Genomic DNA, 17471 nt, shown 5'->3' with positions numbered 1-17471 from the left:
GAGTATTTGGATGTGATTGGGAACATCTGGATCCCTGTGAGTATTTGGGGTTGATTGGGAACATCTGGATCCCTGTGAGTATTTGGGGTTGATTGGGAACATCTGGATCCCTGTGAGTATTTGGGGGTGATTGGGAATATCTGGATCCCTGTGAGTATTTGGGGGTGATTGGGAATATCTGGATCCCTGTGAGTATTTGGGGTTGATTGGGAACATCTGGATCCCTGTGAGTATTTGGGGTTGATTGGGAACATCTGGATCCCTGTGAGTATTTGGGGGTGATTGGGAACATCTGGAACCCTGTGAGTATTTGGGGGTGATTGGGAACATCTGGATCCCTGTGAGTATTTGGGGTGATTGGGAACATCTGGATCTCTGAGTATTTGGATGTGATTGGGAACATCTGGATCCCTGTGAGTATTTGGGGTGATTGGGAACATCTGGATCTCTGTGAGTATTTGGGGGTGATTGGGAACATCTGGATCCCTGTGAGTATTTGGATGTGATTGGGAACATCTGGATCCCTGTGAGTATTTGGGGTTGATTGGGAACATCTGGATCCCTGTGAGTATTTGGGGGTGATTGGGAACATCTGGATCCCTGTGAGTATTTGGGGGTGATTGGGAACATCTGGATCCCTGTGAGTATTTGGGGTGATTGGGAACATCTGGATCTCTGAGTATTTGGATGTGATTGGGAACATCTGGATCCCTGTGAGTATTTGGGGTGATTGGGAACATCTGGATCTCTGTGAGTATTTGGGGGTGATTGGGAACATCTGGATCCCTGTGAGTATTTGGATGTGATTGGGAACATCTGGATCCCTGTGAGTATTTGGGGTTGATTGGGAACATCTGGATCCCTGTGAGTATTTGGGGGTGATTGGGAATATCTGGATCCCTGTGAGTATTTGGGGTTGATTGGGAACATCTGGATCCCTGTGAGTATTTGGGGTTGATTGGGAACATCTGGATCCCTGTGAGTATTTGGGGGTGATTGGGAACATCTGGAATCCTGTGAGTATTTGGGAGTGATTGTGAACATCTGGATCCCTGTGAGTATTTGGGGGTGATTGTGAACATCTGGATCCCTGTGAGTATTTTCTTTTCAGCGAGGTCCTCCAAAACGTTTGGGGAAAATCCATAAGGAAAATCCAATTGAGGTCTTCCATCAGTAGTATTGTTACACACACGTCCGGAGAATCGCTGGGGCATAATGGGTCATTGAATAACAAAAACGAAGTCTCAGGTACATGACTGCATTACCAAACCATTGTCATATATGAATGTCACATTGATAATGTGTATACGGCTATAATAATTGGTGTGTATTTCAGTGTATTAGAGTGATAATGGCCGTGTATCACTGTACGTGTGAAAGTGCGAATGTCAGTAATAATGAGTGTGTATATCTGGGGGTGAATATTGGTGTAATAAGTGTGTGCATCAGTGTTCACTTATGTTAGTGTAACAATACTTGCATATATATATTGGTGTGTGTGTTTTATTAAACTCATTAGCACCCTATTTATGTGTCGTGATGGGACCAGAATTGGAATGTGTGCAACATCTCAGCACACAACTATTTCATATAATTATATCAGAAGGAAGGAGATGATACAACAACAAAAGCTCCACGGTGATACAGCAATCCAATTATCTGCTCCCGCTTAAACTCACTACAAACATCTGACAATGAGCATCATACTTTGATCACAAGCTACCCGAGTCCTGGGCAAGGCCAGGGGGTCGGGACATTACCGGAAGCCAGACTGACTGTTATATCCAAAGGTACATGGGTTTATCAAACGCACCCCATCTGTAATAACATACACCGGGTCTGCTACCACCCCAGAGACACGAGGGACCCAGCTTATTAACTCCAACTACTGTGTCTGTCGATGACAAGTGACATTGTGATACACAGGTAAAGAGAACCTGTGCTCATTGAGCCCGCCACGCCCAGTATATTGAAGCGCAGACAGAAGGACCTCTGGTCCGTCACGTTGATCCTTTCCTAGGAATGGGAGACATGGGGACGGATGTGACTGGAAGGGCTCAAACTGTAAAGTGGCAAAACCACAGAAAGGTCCCAACTTTAATAAATTCTGTGTCGCCTAACATGCTGTAAGGTTATATAATGGCGCAGGGACCGAATAGACGACTCCTGATGCCAATTTCCTCCCCTTAAACCTAAATAAAATAACCACAAAACACCTTGCTGGAGGTAACGACCACCACATTTATTAATTTCCAAACCACAAAACATTGTATTACTGTACAACCTAAACAAAAAAGGCCTGCCTTACAGAAAGAGTGCCTCTCAGTTTGCACTCTACCTACATATGTAATTACTGTACAACCATAATAATATATACACCCATATCTATATATAACCAACACCTGACCCTTGCCAGCCCTGAAGACACCAATCCCCCCTCTCCTGCCTTAAACCAAGATGGGATTAAGCCCACCTTGACTATAGCCCAATCTCTGGAGGTGACCAACATAAGGTGGCCTCAAGGCCACGCTCCCATTCTACCTTCCACATACCCCCAAACTGTCCACCTTTCGCTCCATACCCAAACCTCTGGCAAGGTGCAAACCAGGGAGGGTGGGTGCACAGCCATGTGCTCTCCTCAGGAACAAAAGTAGCCTCTTGAAGGCCCTGTATTATTGTATCATTGATACCCCCTCAGCTCCAACAGCTCATCAAACTGCAGCCAATCAACTGCTGCCACCAAGCTGGCCTGCACTCATCAGGGGAAGTTAATATCACCAACAACAACCTCAGTCAGGCTCAATCACGGGCCGACAAACCTTCAGGCTTGGACAGAGGGCCCCAGGAGGTCAAGAGCCCCCCTGCACCCTCCACTACCCCCCCCCCCTAGTACCCGGAGACCCCTCTGGGCTATTGTGTCATATTGAGAATGGTAGTATGAAAGTGACGAAGACAGAAGGAACTCACTATAAATAGCACCACTCCTGTCCCTTCATTGCCAGGTGACATTAGTGCAAAGAAAATATATCAAACAGTGGCGCTCTATTTCTAATTAAAACATATGTTAACACAATATTAACAATTAAACCAAAATATAAATAAATGTGGTGATACAAACAAACTTGTGATGCAGCTGTGACCCAAGGCAGGATTGCTCTCTCAATCCCAGGTAAGTGAAGAAGTGATGATCGATGGGAAGCGCAAAAACATGTGGAAATAAAAAAAATATATAGTGTAATTCAATTAATTACAAGTGAAATATGTCTTCATTCGGTCTATGACTGTTATACTCACAAAAGTGAGGGTGGGTCTGTACACGTAATGGTATCTTTAAGTGTTGCTCCTTCAATGTTAGAGACCAGTGTTCCAGCTTCAGCAGTGATGTAAGTACAGGTTCCTTAAATGGTTAAGCACAAACAACCAAACATAGTGCGGACTGTTTAAAACTGTATTAGAATAATAAGTGGATGGTAATACACTCACATGATATTAGTGGTTAGTTAGGCTTTAGATACACAATGGGATCTCGCCTCCGGTTTTGCTGTCTGCTTCTTTCCTGCTTCTCCCCCGCTCGGCGTGCGTCTCACGGTTGCGTTTCAGCAGATCCGGATGTGACGTCAGCGGGTTTGGGCAGTTCCGGTCGGCGAGTCAGCTGTGGATCCTCTCTCAGCGTCACTCTGCGCGTTTCACCTTACTCGGTTTCATCAGGAGTGACGATGGTACTGATCTTTGATGGTTATATACCTTAAATTATTCACTGATAGGTTTAAAACTAATTGAGGGTTCTTAAAGGTATATCACTATATATACTCTAAATAGCTATATTGTAAGCGGATTTATTAGTGATTTTAATACAAAGATATATATTCTCCACATCAGACATGTAGAGTATAGTTGAGGCTGCATGCATTTAACATATTTCTCCATATCTAAACATATATGGAGTTCAAAAATATATTACAATCTTTTATACAGAGAAATATTAAAATGATATTATTAAAAATATTAAGAATGTTAAAAAAAATTATTTAAAAAAAATATATATATATATAAAAACTAATCTAGCTATAAAAAGAACAAAGGTAGAATTTACTCATATCAAATACATAATTACTATCATTTAAATAGTTTAAATAACCATCTTTACTGTAGTAATTTGCAGATCTAATTAGAAATCTATGGGGAGACAGAAAAGTTGCATGAGTTATACATATATTACAAAAAGGGTTTAACGTCAAACTCTATATTGAGGCCTGAGAGAATCATACTGGATATACGAACTCCAAACCATTTCCCCCCTAGGCCTCAATATAGAGTTTGACGTTAAACCCTTTTTGTAATATATGTATAACTCATGCAACTTTTCTGTCTCCCCATAGATTTCTAATTAGATCTGCAAATTACTACAGTAAAGATGGTTATTTAAACTATTTAAATGATAGTAATTATGTATTTGATATGAGTAAATTCTACCTTTGTTCTTTTTATAGCTAGATTAGTTTTCATATATATATATTTTTTTTAAATAACATTTTTTAACATTCTTAATATTTTTAATAATATCATTTTAATATTTCTCTGTATAAAAGATTGTAATATATTTTTGAACTCCATATATGTTTAGATATGGAGAAATATGTTAAATGCATGCAGCCTCAACTATACTCTACATGTCTGATGTGGAGAATATATATCTTTGTATTAAAATCACTAATAAATCCTTATGTAAGAAGGTATAAATAAATACGCTTACAATATAGCTATTTAGAGTATATATAGTGATATACCTTTAAGAACCCTCAATTAGTTTTAAACCTATCAGTGAATAATTTAAGGTATATAACCATCAAAGATCAGTACCATCGTCACTCCTGATGAAACCGAGTAAGGTGAAACGCGTAGAGTGACGCTGAGAGAGGATCCACAGCTGACTCGCCGACCGGAACTGCCCAAACCCGCTGACGTCACATCCGGATCTGCTGAAACGCAACCGTGAGACGCACGCCGAGCGGGGTAGAAGCAGGAAAGAAGCAGACAGCAAAACCGGAGGCGAGATCCCATTGTGTATCTAAATGCCTAACTAACCACTAATATCATGTGAGTGTATTACCATCCACTTATTATTCTAATACAGTTTTAAACAGTCCGCACTATGTTTGGTTGTTTGTGCTTAACCATTTAAGGAACCTGTACTTACATCACTGCTGAAGCTGGAACACTGGTCTCTAAAATTGAAGGGGCAACACTTAAAGATACCATTACGTGTACAGACCCACCCTCACTTTTGTGAGTATAACAGTCACAGACCGAATGAAGACATATTTCACTTGTAATTAATTGAATTACATTATATATATATTTTTTATTTCCACATGTTTTTGCGCTTCCCATCGATCATCACTTCTTCAATTGCCAGGTGACAAACTGACCCAGGCAGCAGGGGCCTACGAAATGTCACATTGGTCTCCCCATCACAAAGTGACACATGGACTACAATTCCCTTAAGAAACGTTAAGATTCCTTGTACAGAATCCAATTTGTATGGCTACAGAAACACAAAGAAATCCCCCCCCCCTTATTGGCACGGTGCCTGGGAGCTCACTGAAATAACCAGCGTCAAATACAAACCCCAACTCCCCACCTCCTCCCCAAACACAAACAAGCACTGCAGAATGAGGGCACACGTCGGGGGATCCCAAGTGGCAGTTACAGCCACATTAATGGGAGGAATCTGCTTAATCTCTGCCTAATACCAAGTGCCAGTGATTCTCTAGCTGCCTCGACCCCTAAGTGGGGCTCCCCTCATCTCTGCGTTTGCTCCTCTTCCCCCTCACCTTCGGGTGACAGGAGGGACGCGGTTGGGGTGTGGGGGCGAGGAAGGTTATGTAGTTCGGCTGGCAGAACACATGGTCAGTCCGCACTCTGCAAGGAAATTCCCACCCGCCTGTCCCCTTTTTGGGTTTCTTGTTAATGATGGGGGTGTTACAGTTTGAAGTGTATTAAAAAACAAATAAGAAATATGAGAATAAGGACTGACACTCCCTGAAGGAGGGGAGAGAAGTCTCGTTTTTTCTTACCTCTACGGGGTCAAAGTGTAGAGACGTTGGTTGCCTGTGTCTCGGCGGCAGTTGGGGGGGGTGTGCTTATCCTTGCCAGACGGGGCTCAGAGCTTGGTAAATCCCAGTGGGGGCTGGGATTGGCGAGTGGGCAGGGCTAATTTAAACACGAGTTCCGGGAGCCCACTCACGTCAACGGCCGGGTCATGTGGCCCCGACTTGGGTGTCACATGTCATTGGTTCAAGGACCTTTGACCTTTAACCCTTTGAGCCAGCGCGCTCTGGCAGGGGTAGCGCTTACCAATTATTTAATGGTTAAATACAAAATGCTGTGGCCATGTACCTCCAGACTTTGTCTTGTCGTTACTTATGTGGGGTTCTGGGTATTTAGGGTGGAAGGAGCCCCCTCGCAGCCTCCCAGGTCAGACAGCTCGTTTAAATTCTTACATATAACACAAATAACCATCTTGTGTGACACCTTTCTCAGTCACGTCAGGGAAGCTTCTGACATCGATGATTTGGCCCATAAATATACGTTTCAAAAAGGGGGAAATCTTGGAGAATGGAGGACGACTGTATCTTCTTCCAGCAGCCTAATCTCTATACGTTGTACTTTCCTCCCCATTACCCCATAGCCTACAGACTGGTACACAGTAGGGTATCTGCATCTGTGTTACCCTTCAGGACAGGGGTGGACAACTCCAGTCCTCAAGGGCCACCAACAGGTCGGGTTTGCAGTATATCCCTGCATCAGCACAGGTGGCTCTATCAGTGGCTCAGTCGAAGACTGACTGAGCCACTCGTGCTGAAGCAGGGATGTCCGTAAACCCCGATCTGTTGGTGTCTCTTGAGGACTGGGGTTGGCCCACCCCCTGGTACAGGCCAACACTCAAAGGGCACCAGGAAACCCCAAAGGATAGAAAGAAGATCCCAGATTTCAGAGGAGTGCAGGACTTAGATCCTTCACATGTACCGCTGTGACGGTAAGGGGTAGCCAGGCTATCAAATAAAGGTTTAAGCCTGTTTGGTTACCCCTGATCCGTGTGTTGGGTTTATAGAGTGCCAGCTCTTGGACCCAGTGTTGTATTTGCATAACCTGTAATTGTGCGGTAATAAAGTATTTTCGGTGTTTTCACCTTTCCAGGAGTGCCAGCAAGCAGAGATGGCAATGGTATGAGTTTCAAGGGGGGGGGGGTTGCGGGGAAAGTGTTGGCAGATTGTGTCTATCTAGACGGGACCCAGCATGGCTGGTTCCCCTAAAAATGCACCCAGGAATCAGGTCAGATGCATTGTAGAAAAATAGTTCCTGTAATATCGCCCCTTAAAAACGCTTGTGCGACTCACCACAGGGTTTCCCTGCTTCAGCACAGACCAGAAAGGTAAGAGGGGCATAGGGATGTGAGGTGTCCCTGAAACAGTCAAGGGGTTCCTAAATTAATGGGGACACTCAGTAAAGGCCCCAGCCACCCAGAACCGGTATAGGAATTCTGAGGTACTCCAATCCTCTAAGGTTGTGAGGGGATTCTTTGAATCCGTACTAAGTTTATTATAAAGTGTGTGTGGGGAATATGGCTAGGGGAAATGATGTGCAGCTTCTTCTTCTATTCCCCATAACCAGAAAGACTTAGGATTGTTAAAGCGTATATTTTATTAAACAAAGTGTGTTAAGTACATGTATGCTTTGTGCTCAGTAAAATGAGGCGCAAGGATGAAAAGTGTCCCTGTAGCTGCGGGGATCCCTAGGTAACATAGGGGTTCAGGGGGTACTCCAGCTAGGTAATAAAGCTGAGAGGTTTTTTATTAAAATGTAGGTCAAGTTTTGCAGAGTGTAAGGTATATTTTATTAGCAAAGTGTATTGCAACATATATGCTTGTACATTGTGCCAAGCTGCTGCCACTCTGCCTCACTCAGAGGTCTGGACTTGAAAAGACAGAGGTGTGAAGACCATTAGAGCAGGATGGCTAAGTAGTGTCCACATCCTCAGATCCAGAGATCCGATTTACATTTCAAGCTGTTTCCCCAGCCGGGCTCGAGACCAGTCACTGCGGGTGGCAGGAAGGGAACCAAGGGCAGAGGCCATATTTCACCGCCCCCTGGGTTCAGTCAGATGTTTAAGACACCCTGTTTTTTGATACTGGGTTATCTCAGATTGGTTGCTGGGGAAATTTCTCACACTCCTGATAGAATAGGGAGATAGAATTGTGTGAATGAAACCGAGAGGTTGTAAAACCCGTACGCAGCTCAGATTTGGCAGTTCCCAAATTCTCAGATTTCTCCCAAGTTTTTAGATTCTCTCAAGATTCTAAAGTTTTTCCAGTTTCCAGCAAGAATGAGGCACGACTCTGCTTCAGCAAAATCTGCCTGGAATCTTTGCAGTTACAAGACTATTGAGGGTAAACTTCTGGATATTGAAGTCCCTGCACCTAGTATAGTTTTGTTACCCCAGTCCCAAGTAAGTGTGCTTTTTGCCTGTATTTTGTGTAACATTGTGTGTTTGCCTATTTTAAGTGAATAAACTACAATTTTTTTCATTGTCTCGTTTTGCTCAGTGATATGATCCCGGTATAAAGGTGTAATTGCCTGGTCTTCCGTGATGACAGTGCAGACTGGGAGATTGGAAGCACAATTAAATGTGATATAGATGTCTAAATATCCCTAGGCTGATGCTCAGCTAGAAAGCCATGTCTGTAGTGTGATGGGGAAATCAGGGGTTGGACAAAAAACCTCAGATGCTGTAAACCCCCAAACAACTTTACTTCAGCAAAAGAGGTAACACAACAAAAAGGGAACATGGTACCAACACCGGCTCTGGTCCTGTTTTATCTGAACAGCCTTCTGCAGCTTCAGTTATAGGTATCACCATGGATCAGTAACATACACAAGATCTTGTTCAGGACCACAGACTAAGGGGACAGTACACAGGCTGAGATTACCTAACCTACTGCACACCCTGCTATAGGGCTCCTAAAACTGATTACAGGAATTCAGCACACATAGTCCCACTGTCCCCTAACTATAGGTGTCCCCTAACTATAGGTGTCCCCTGCCTACAGAACCAGCAATGCTCAAACCCTGCAGTGGACTATAGCATATTGAAAAGAGAAGTTTGTCCAGGGGTTAACAGTAAGCTTCCTTTACCGAATGTAAATAGAACGGCTGCTAAAGGCAATATCAGATGACGTGTTGAGCCTTATTATTCTGCAGAAAGACGCATCTTTATTTTTACAAATAACATTCAGAAACATCATTTGAAAAATGTTTCAGGGTCTTATCAAGAAACCAATTTCTCGCAGACAAAGACAGACAAATTGACAGTAATAGCAATATATTTGTGCGTCTCCCAGTACATTGCTAAGAGTTATTTGTCCGCAGGGCGCATAGGGAAAAGGGAAGGAATTGAAATGATGAGGTTATCTTCAAGTGATGAATGTTTGTATCTCAAGGGCATCAAATCATCCGCATGCAGATAAGATATTGAGCAGGACGATAAATGAAACGTACTCTAACTGAGCGATAACTCTGAAAAGCTTCTGATTGCTGCAGATCTGATGAGCAGATATAAATCTGTGGCGATAACAACCAAATTCTTATGCCCTTCTCACCCCTCCCCCCCCAGCCATTTGAGTTGGGCTGGTACTGAGGGGAGGAAAGGAAACTTTCCCCATGTCTGTGGAAGGCGTGATGGAATTCTATAGCACGGGCTATCAGCGCACTTCCTATGCAGGAGGAAGGAGTGATGGAATTCTATAGCATGGGCTATCAGCGCATTTCCTATGCAGGAGGAAGGAGTGATGGAATTCTATAGCACGGGCTATCAGCGCACTTCCTATGCAGGAGGAAGGAGTGATGGAATTCTATAGCATGGGCTATCAGCGCACTTCCTATGCAGGAGGAAGGAGTGATGGAATTCTATAGCACCGGCTATCAGCGCACTTCCTATGCAGGAGGAAGGAGTGATGGAATTCTATAGCACGGGCTATCAGCGCACTTCCTATGCAGGAGGAAGACGTGATGGAATTCTATAGCACGGGCTATCAGCGCACTTCCTATGCAGGAGGAAGGCGTGATGGAATTCTATAGCACCGGCTATCAGCGCACTTCCTATGCAGGAGGAAGGCGTGATGGAATTCTATAGCACGGGCTATCAGCGCACTTCCTATGCAGGAGGAAGGAGTGATGGAATTCTATAGCACCGGCTATCAGCGCACTTCCTATGCAGGAGGAAGGAGTGATGGAATTCTATAGCACCGGCTATCAGCGCACTTCCTATGCAGGAGGAAGGAGTGATGGAATTCTATAGCACCGGCTATCAGCGCACTTCCTATGCAGGAGGAAGGAGTGATGGAATTCTATAGCACCGGCTATCAGCGCACTTCCTATGCAGGAGGAAGGAGTGATGGAATTCTATAGCACCGGCTATCAGCGCACTTCCTATGCAGGAGGAAGGAGTGATGGAATTCTATAGCACCGGCTATCAGCGCACTTCCTATGCAGGAGGAAGGAGTGATGGAATTCTATAGCACCGGCTATCAGCGCACTTCCTATGCAGGAGGAAGGAGTGATGGAATTCTATAGCACCGGCTATCAGCGCACTTCCTATGCAGGAGGAAGGAGTGATGGAATTCTATAGCACCGGCTATCAGCGCACTTCCTATGCAGGAGGAAGGAGTGATGGAATTCTATAGCACCGGCTATCAGCGCACTTCCTATGCAGGAGGAAGGCGTGATGGAATTCTATAGCACCGGCTATCAGCGCACTTCCTATGCAGGAGGAAGGAGTGATGGAATTCTATAGCACCGGCTATCAGCGCACTTCCTATGCAGGAGGAAGGAGTGATGGAATTCTATAGCACCGGCTATCAGCGCACTTCCTATGCAGGAGGAAGGCGCGATGGAATTCTATAGCACGGGCTATCAGCGCACTTCCTATGCAGGAGGAAGGCGCGATGGAATTCTATAGCACCGGCTATCAGCGCACTTCCTATGCAGGAGGAAGGCGTGATGGAATTCTATAGCACGGGCTATCAGCGCACTTCCTATGCAGGAGGAAGGAGTGATGGAATTCTATAGCACCGGCTATCAGCGCACTTCCTATGCAGGAGGAAGGAGTGATGGAATTCTATAGCACCGGCTATCAGCGCACTTCCTATGCAGGAGGAAGGAGTGATGGAATTCTATAGCACCGGCTATCAGCGCACTTCCTATGCAAGAGGAAGGAGTGATGGAATTCTATAGCACCGGCTATCAGCGCACTTCCTATGCAGGAGGAAGGAGTGATGGAATTCTATAGCACCGGCTATCAGCGCACTTCCTATGCAGGAGGAAGGAGTGATGGAATTCTATAGCACCGGCTATCAGCGCACTTCCTATGCAGGAGGAAGGCGTGATGGAATTCTATAGCACCGGCTATCAGCGCACTTCCTATGCAGGAGGAAGGAGTGATGGAATTCTATAGCACCGGCTATCAGCGCACTTCCTATGCAGGAGGAAGGAGTGATGGAATTCTATAGCACCGGCTATCAGCGCACTTCCTATGCAGGAGGAAGGAGTGATGGAATTCTATAGCACCGGCTATCAGCGCACTTCCTATGCAGGAGGAAGGCGTGATGGAATTCTATAGCACCGGCTATCAGCGCACTTCCTATGCAGGAGGAAGGAGTGATGGAATTCTATAGCACCGGCTATCAGCGCACTTCCTATGCAGGAGGAAGGAGTGATGGAATTCTATAGCACCGGCTATCAGCGCACTTCCTATGCAGGAGGAAGGCGCGATGGAATTCTATAGCACGGGCTATCAGCGCACTTCCTATGCAGGAGGAAGGAGCGATGGAATTCTGTAGCACGGGCTATCAGCGCACTTCCTATGCAGGAGGAAGGAGCGATGGAATTCTATAGCACCGGCTATCAGCGCACTTCCTATGCAGGAGGAAGGAGCGATGGAATTCTATAGCACGGGCTATCAGCGCACTTCCAATGCAGGAGGAAGGAGCGATGGAATTCTATAGCACCGGCTATCAGCGCACTTCCTATGCAGGAGGAAGGAGCGATGGAATTCTATAGCACCGGCTATCAGCGCACTTCCTATGCAGGAGGAAGGAGCGATGGAATTCTATAGCACCGGCTATCAGCGCACTTCCTATGCAGGAGGAAGGCGTGATGGAATTCTATAGCACCGGCTATCAGCGCACTTCCTATGCAGGAGGAAGGAGTGATGGAATTCTATAGCACGGGCTATCAGCGCACTTCCTATGCAGGAGGAAGGCGTGATGGAATTCTATAGCACCGGCTATCAGCGCACTTCCTATGCAGGAGGAAGGAGTGATGGAATTCTATAGCACCGGCTATCAGCGCACTTCCTACGCAGGAGGAAGGAGTGATGGAATTCTATAGCACCAGCTATCAGCGCACTTCCTATGCAGGAGGAAGGCGCGATGGAATTCTATAGCACGGGCTATCAGCGCACTTCCTATGCAGGAGGAAGGAGCGATGGAATTCTGTAGCACGGGCTATCAGCGCACTTCCTATGCAGGAGGAAGGAGCGATGGAATTCTATAGCACTGGCTATCAGCGCACTTCCTATGCAGGAGGAAGGAGCGATGGAATTCTATAGCACGGGCTATCAGCGCACTTCCAATGCAGGAGGAAGGAGTGATGGAATTCTATAGCACCGGCTATCAGCGCACTTCCTATGCAGGAGGAAGGAGTGATGGAATTCTATAGCACCGGCTATCAGCGAACTTCCTATGCAGGAAGGAGTGATGGAATTCTATAGCACCGGCTATCAGCGCACTTCCTATGCAGGAGGAAGGCGTGATGGAATTCTATAGCACGGGCTATCAGCGCACTTCCTATGCAGGAGGAAGGAGTGATGGAATTCTATAGCACGGGCTATCAGCGCACTTCCTATGCAGGAGGAAGGCGTGATGGAATTCTATAGCACGGGCTATCAGCGCACTTCCTATGCAGGAGGAAGGAGTGATGGAATTCTATAGCACCGGCTATCAGCGCACTTCCTATGCAGGAGGAAGGAGTGATGGAATTCTATAGCACCGGCTATCAGCGCACTTCCTATGCAGGAGGAAGGCGTGACGGAATTCTATAGCACGGGCTATCAGCGCACTTCCTATGCAGGAGGAAGGAGTGACGGAATTCTATAGCACGGGCTATCAGCGCACTTCCTATGCAGGAGGAAGGAGTGATGGAATTCTATAGCACCGGCTATCAGCGCACTTCCTATGCAGGAGCAAGGCGCGATGGAATTCTATAGCACGGGCTATCAGCGCACTTCCTATGCAGGAGGAAGGCGCGATGGAATTCTATAGCACCGGCTATCAGCGCACTTCCTATGCAGGAGGAAGGCGCGATGGAATTCTATAGCACGGGCTATCAGCGCACTTCCTATGCAGGAGGAAGGAGTGATGGAATTCTATAGCACCGGCTATCAGCGCACTTCCTATGCAGGAGGAAGGAGTGATGGAATTCTATAGCACGGGCTATCAGCGCACTTCCTATGCAGGAGGAAGGCGTGATGGAATTCTATAGCACGGCTATCAGCGCACTTCCTATGCAGGAGGAAGGAGTGATGGAATTCTATAGCACTGGCTATCAGCGCACTTCCTATGCAGGAGGAAGGAGTGATGGAATTCTATAGCACGGCTATCAGCGCACTTCCTATGCAGGAGGAAGGCGTGATGGAATTCTATAGCACCGGCTATCAGCGCACTTCCTATGCAGGAGGAAGGCGTGATGGAATTCTATAGCACCGGCTATCAGCGCACTTCCTATGCAGGAGGAAGGCGCGATGGAATTCTATAGCACGGTCTATCAGCGCACTTCCTATGCAGGAGGAAGGCGTGATGGAATTCTATAGCACCGGCTATCAGCGCACTTCCTATGCAGGAGGAAGGAGTGATGGAATTCTATAGCACGGGCTATCAGCGCACTTCCTATGCAGGAGGAAGGAGTGATGGAATTCTATAGCACGGGCTATCAGCGCACTTCCTATGCAGGAAGGAGTGATGGAATTCTATAGCACGGTCTATCAGCGCACTTCCTATGCAGGAAGGAGTGATGGAATTCTATAGCACGGGCTATCAGCGCACTTCCTATGCAGGAGGAAGGAGTGATGGAATTCTATAGCACCGGCTATCAGCGCACTTCCTATGCAGGAGGAAGGAGTGATGGAATTCTATAGCACCGGCTATCAGCGCACTTCCTATGCAGGAGGAAGGAGTGATGGAATTCTATAGCACGGGCTATCAGCGCACTTCCTATGCCGGAGGAAGGAGTGATGGAATTCTATAGCACGGGCTATCAGCGCACTTCCTATGCAGAAGGAAGGCGTGATGGAATTCTATAGCACCGGCTATCAGCGCACTTCCTATGCAGGAGGAAGGCGTGACGGAATTCTATAGCACGGGCTATCAGCGCACTTCCTATGCAGGAGGAAGGAGTGATGGAATTCTATAGCACGGGCTATCAGCGCACTTCCTATGCAGGAGGAAGGAGTGATGGAATTCTATAGCACGGGCTATCAGCGCACTTCCTATGCAGGAGGAAGGAGTGATGGAATTCTATAGCACCGGCTATCAGCGCACTTCCTATGCAGGAGGAAGGCGTGATGGAATTCTATAGCACCGGCTATCAGCGCACTTCCTATGCAGGAGGGAGTGATGGAATTCTATAGCACCGGCTATCAGCGCACTTCCTATGCAGGAGGAAGGAGTGATGGAATTCTATAGCACCGGCTATCAGCGCACTTCCTATGCAGGAGGAAGGAGTGATGGAATTCTATAGCACCGGCTATCAGCGCACTTCCTATGCAGGAGGAAGGCGTGATGGAATTCTATAGCACCGGCTATCAGCGCACTTCCTATGCAGGAGGAAGGAGTGATGGAATTCTATAGCACCGGCTATCAGCGCACTTCCTATGCAGGAGGAAGGAGTGATGGAATTCTATAGCACCGGCTATCAGCGCACTTCCTATGCAGGAGGAAGGCGTGATGGAATTCTATAGCACGGGCTATCAGCGCACTTCCTATGCAGGAGGAAGGCGCGATGGAATTCTATAGCACCGGCTATCAGCGCACTTCCTATGCAGGTTTAAAGGAGTGATGGAATTCTATAGCACCGGCTATCAGCGCACTTCCTATGCAGGAGGAAAAAGTGATGGAATTCTATAGCACCGGCTATCAGCGCACTTCCTATGCAGGAGGAAGGAGTGATGGAATTCTATAGCACCGGCTATCAGCGCACTTCCTATGCAGGAGGAAGGAGTGATGGAATTCTATAGCACGGTCTATCAGCGCACTTCCTATGCCGGAGGAAGGAGTGATGGAATTCTATAGCACGGGCTATCAGCGCACTTCCTATGCAGGAGGAAGGCGTGATGGAATTCTATAGCACCGGCTATCAGCGCACTTCCTATGCAGGAGGAAGGCGTGACGGAATTCTATAGCACGGGCTATCAGCGCACTTCCTATGCAGGAGGAAGGAGTGATGGAATTCTATAGCACGGGCTATCAGCGCACTTCCTATGCAGGAGGAAGGAGTGATGGAATTCTATAGCACGGGCTATCAGCGCACTTCCTATGCAGGAGGAAGGAGTGATGGAATTCTATAGCACCGGCTATCAGCGCACTTCCTATGCAGGAGGAAGGCGTGATGGAATTCTATAGCACCGGCTATCAGCGCACTTCCTATGCAGGAGGAAGGAGTGATGGAATTCTATAGCACCGGCTATCAGCGCACTTCCTATGCAGGAGGAAGGAGTGATGGAATTCTATAGCACCGGCTATCAGCGCACTTCCTATGCAGGAGGAAGGAGTGATGGAATTCTATAGCACCGGCTATCAGCGCACTTCCTATGCAGGAGGAAGGCGTGATGGAATTCTATAGCACCGGCTATCAGCGCACTTCCTATGCAGGAGGAAGGAGTGATGGAATTCTATAGCACCGGCTATCAGCGCACTTCCTATGCAGGAGGAAGGAGTGATGGAATTCTATAGCACCGGCTATCAGCGCACTTCCTATGCAGGAGGAAGGCGTGATGGAATTCTATAGCACGGGCTATCAGCGCACTTCCTATGCAGGAGGAAGGCGCGATGGAATTCTATAGCACCGGCTATCAGCGCACTTCCTATGCAGGAGGAAGGAGTGATGGAATTCTATAGCACCGGCTATCAGCGCACTTCCTATGCAGGAAGGAGTGATGGAATTCTATAGCACGGGCTATCAGCGCACTTCCTATGCAGGAGGAAGGAGTGATGGAATTCTATAGCACGGGCTATCAGCGCACTTCCTATGCAGGAGGAAGGAGTGATGGAATTCTATAGCACCGGCTATCAGCGCACTTCCTATGCAGGAGGAAGGCGCGATGGAATTCTATAGCACCGGCTATCAGCGCACTTCCTATGCCGGAGGAAGGAGTGATGGAATTCTATAGCACCGGCTATCAGCGCACTTCCTATGCAGGAGGAAGGAGTGATGGAATTCTATAGCACGGGCTATCAGCGCACTTCCTATGCAGGAGGAAGGAGTGATGGAATTCTATAGCACCGGCTATCAGCGCACTTCCTATGCAGGAGGAAGGAGTGATGGAATTCTATAGCACGGGCTATCAGCGCACTTCCTATGCAGGATCGATGTAGGGTTTATGAGGAAATAAGATGGGTTACGGCAGGGGAGGCCAAGTCCAGTCCTCAAGGGTCACCAAAAGGCCAGGTTTTCCGGAGATCCCAGCTTCAACTTCCCTGCTGAAGCAGGGATATCCATAAAGCCAGACCTGTTGTTGGCCCTTGAGGACTGGCATTGGCCGCCCCTGGGTGACGGTACATAACCCTGCCATTTATGGATTCTGATATTTAAATGTAACAGCACTTAGAAAGCAGCAATCCTATCAAATCTCTAACTCATAATATGTTAGCATGCTGCCCTGCTTTATTCTATTTCAGCAGAATTGCCTTAATCTCCAGCGCTTGTGGTTAGTACTGTAGCACAGACTGCTCTGGGAGCCGTGGATTTGTATGGGACCGCCACGTGAAATTGTGGTACTTTGATGTGCGCTCCACTAATCACTCAGACATGGAGATGAGACATTAATGCACAAAATGGCACCAGATATATCAAAGGAAAACAATCCAATCCCTTTCCATGGGACTCCTTAACTTTGCTGCGGTTTTGTGCTCCAAATTTGCCCAATTTTTGCAGCCTGGCGACTTTGATAAATAGACCATTTCACTTCTTGGCTGCTACACACTTTGTACTGTATACCCAAATCATCTTTGTATTAAATACATTACACAGCACAGAAGGGTGGGTGGGGGCCGGGTTGGTCCTTTCTTCCAGGTAGTAACACAGGAGGGAGGAGCGGGTATGATGCCTTTTATTGGACCAACAAGTAGTTGGTACGTTAC

Source organism: Ascaphus truei, chromosome 7 (assembly GCF_040206685.1).
Source record: "Ascaphus truei isolate aAscTru1 chromosome 7, aAscTru1.hap1, whole genome shotgun sequence".
Taxonomy (NCBI): domain Eukaryota; kingdom Metazoa; phylum Chordata; class Amphibia; order Anura; family Ascaphidae; genus Ascaphus; species Ascaphus truei.
This window is presented reverse-complemented; position numbering follows the sequence as displayed.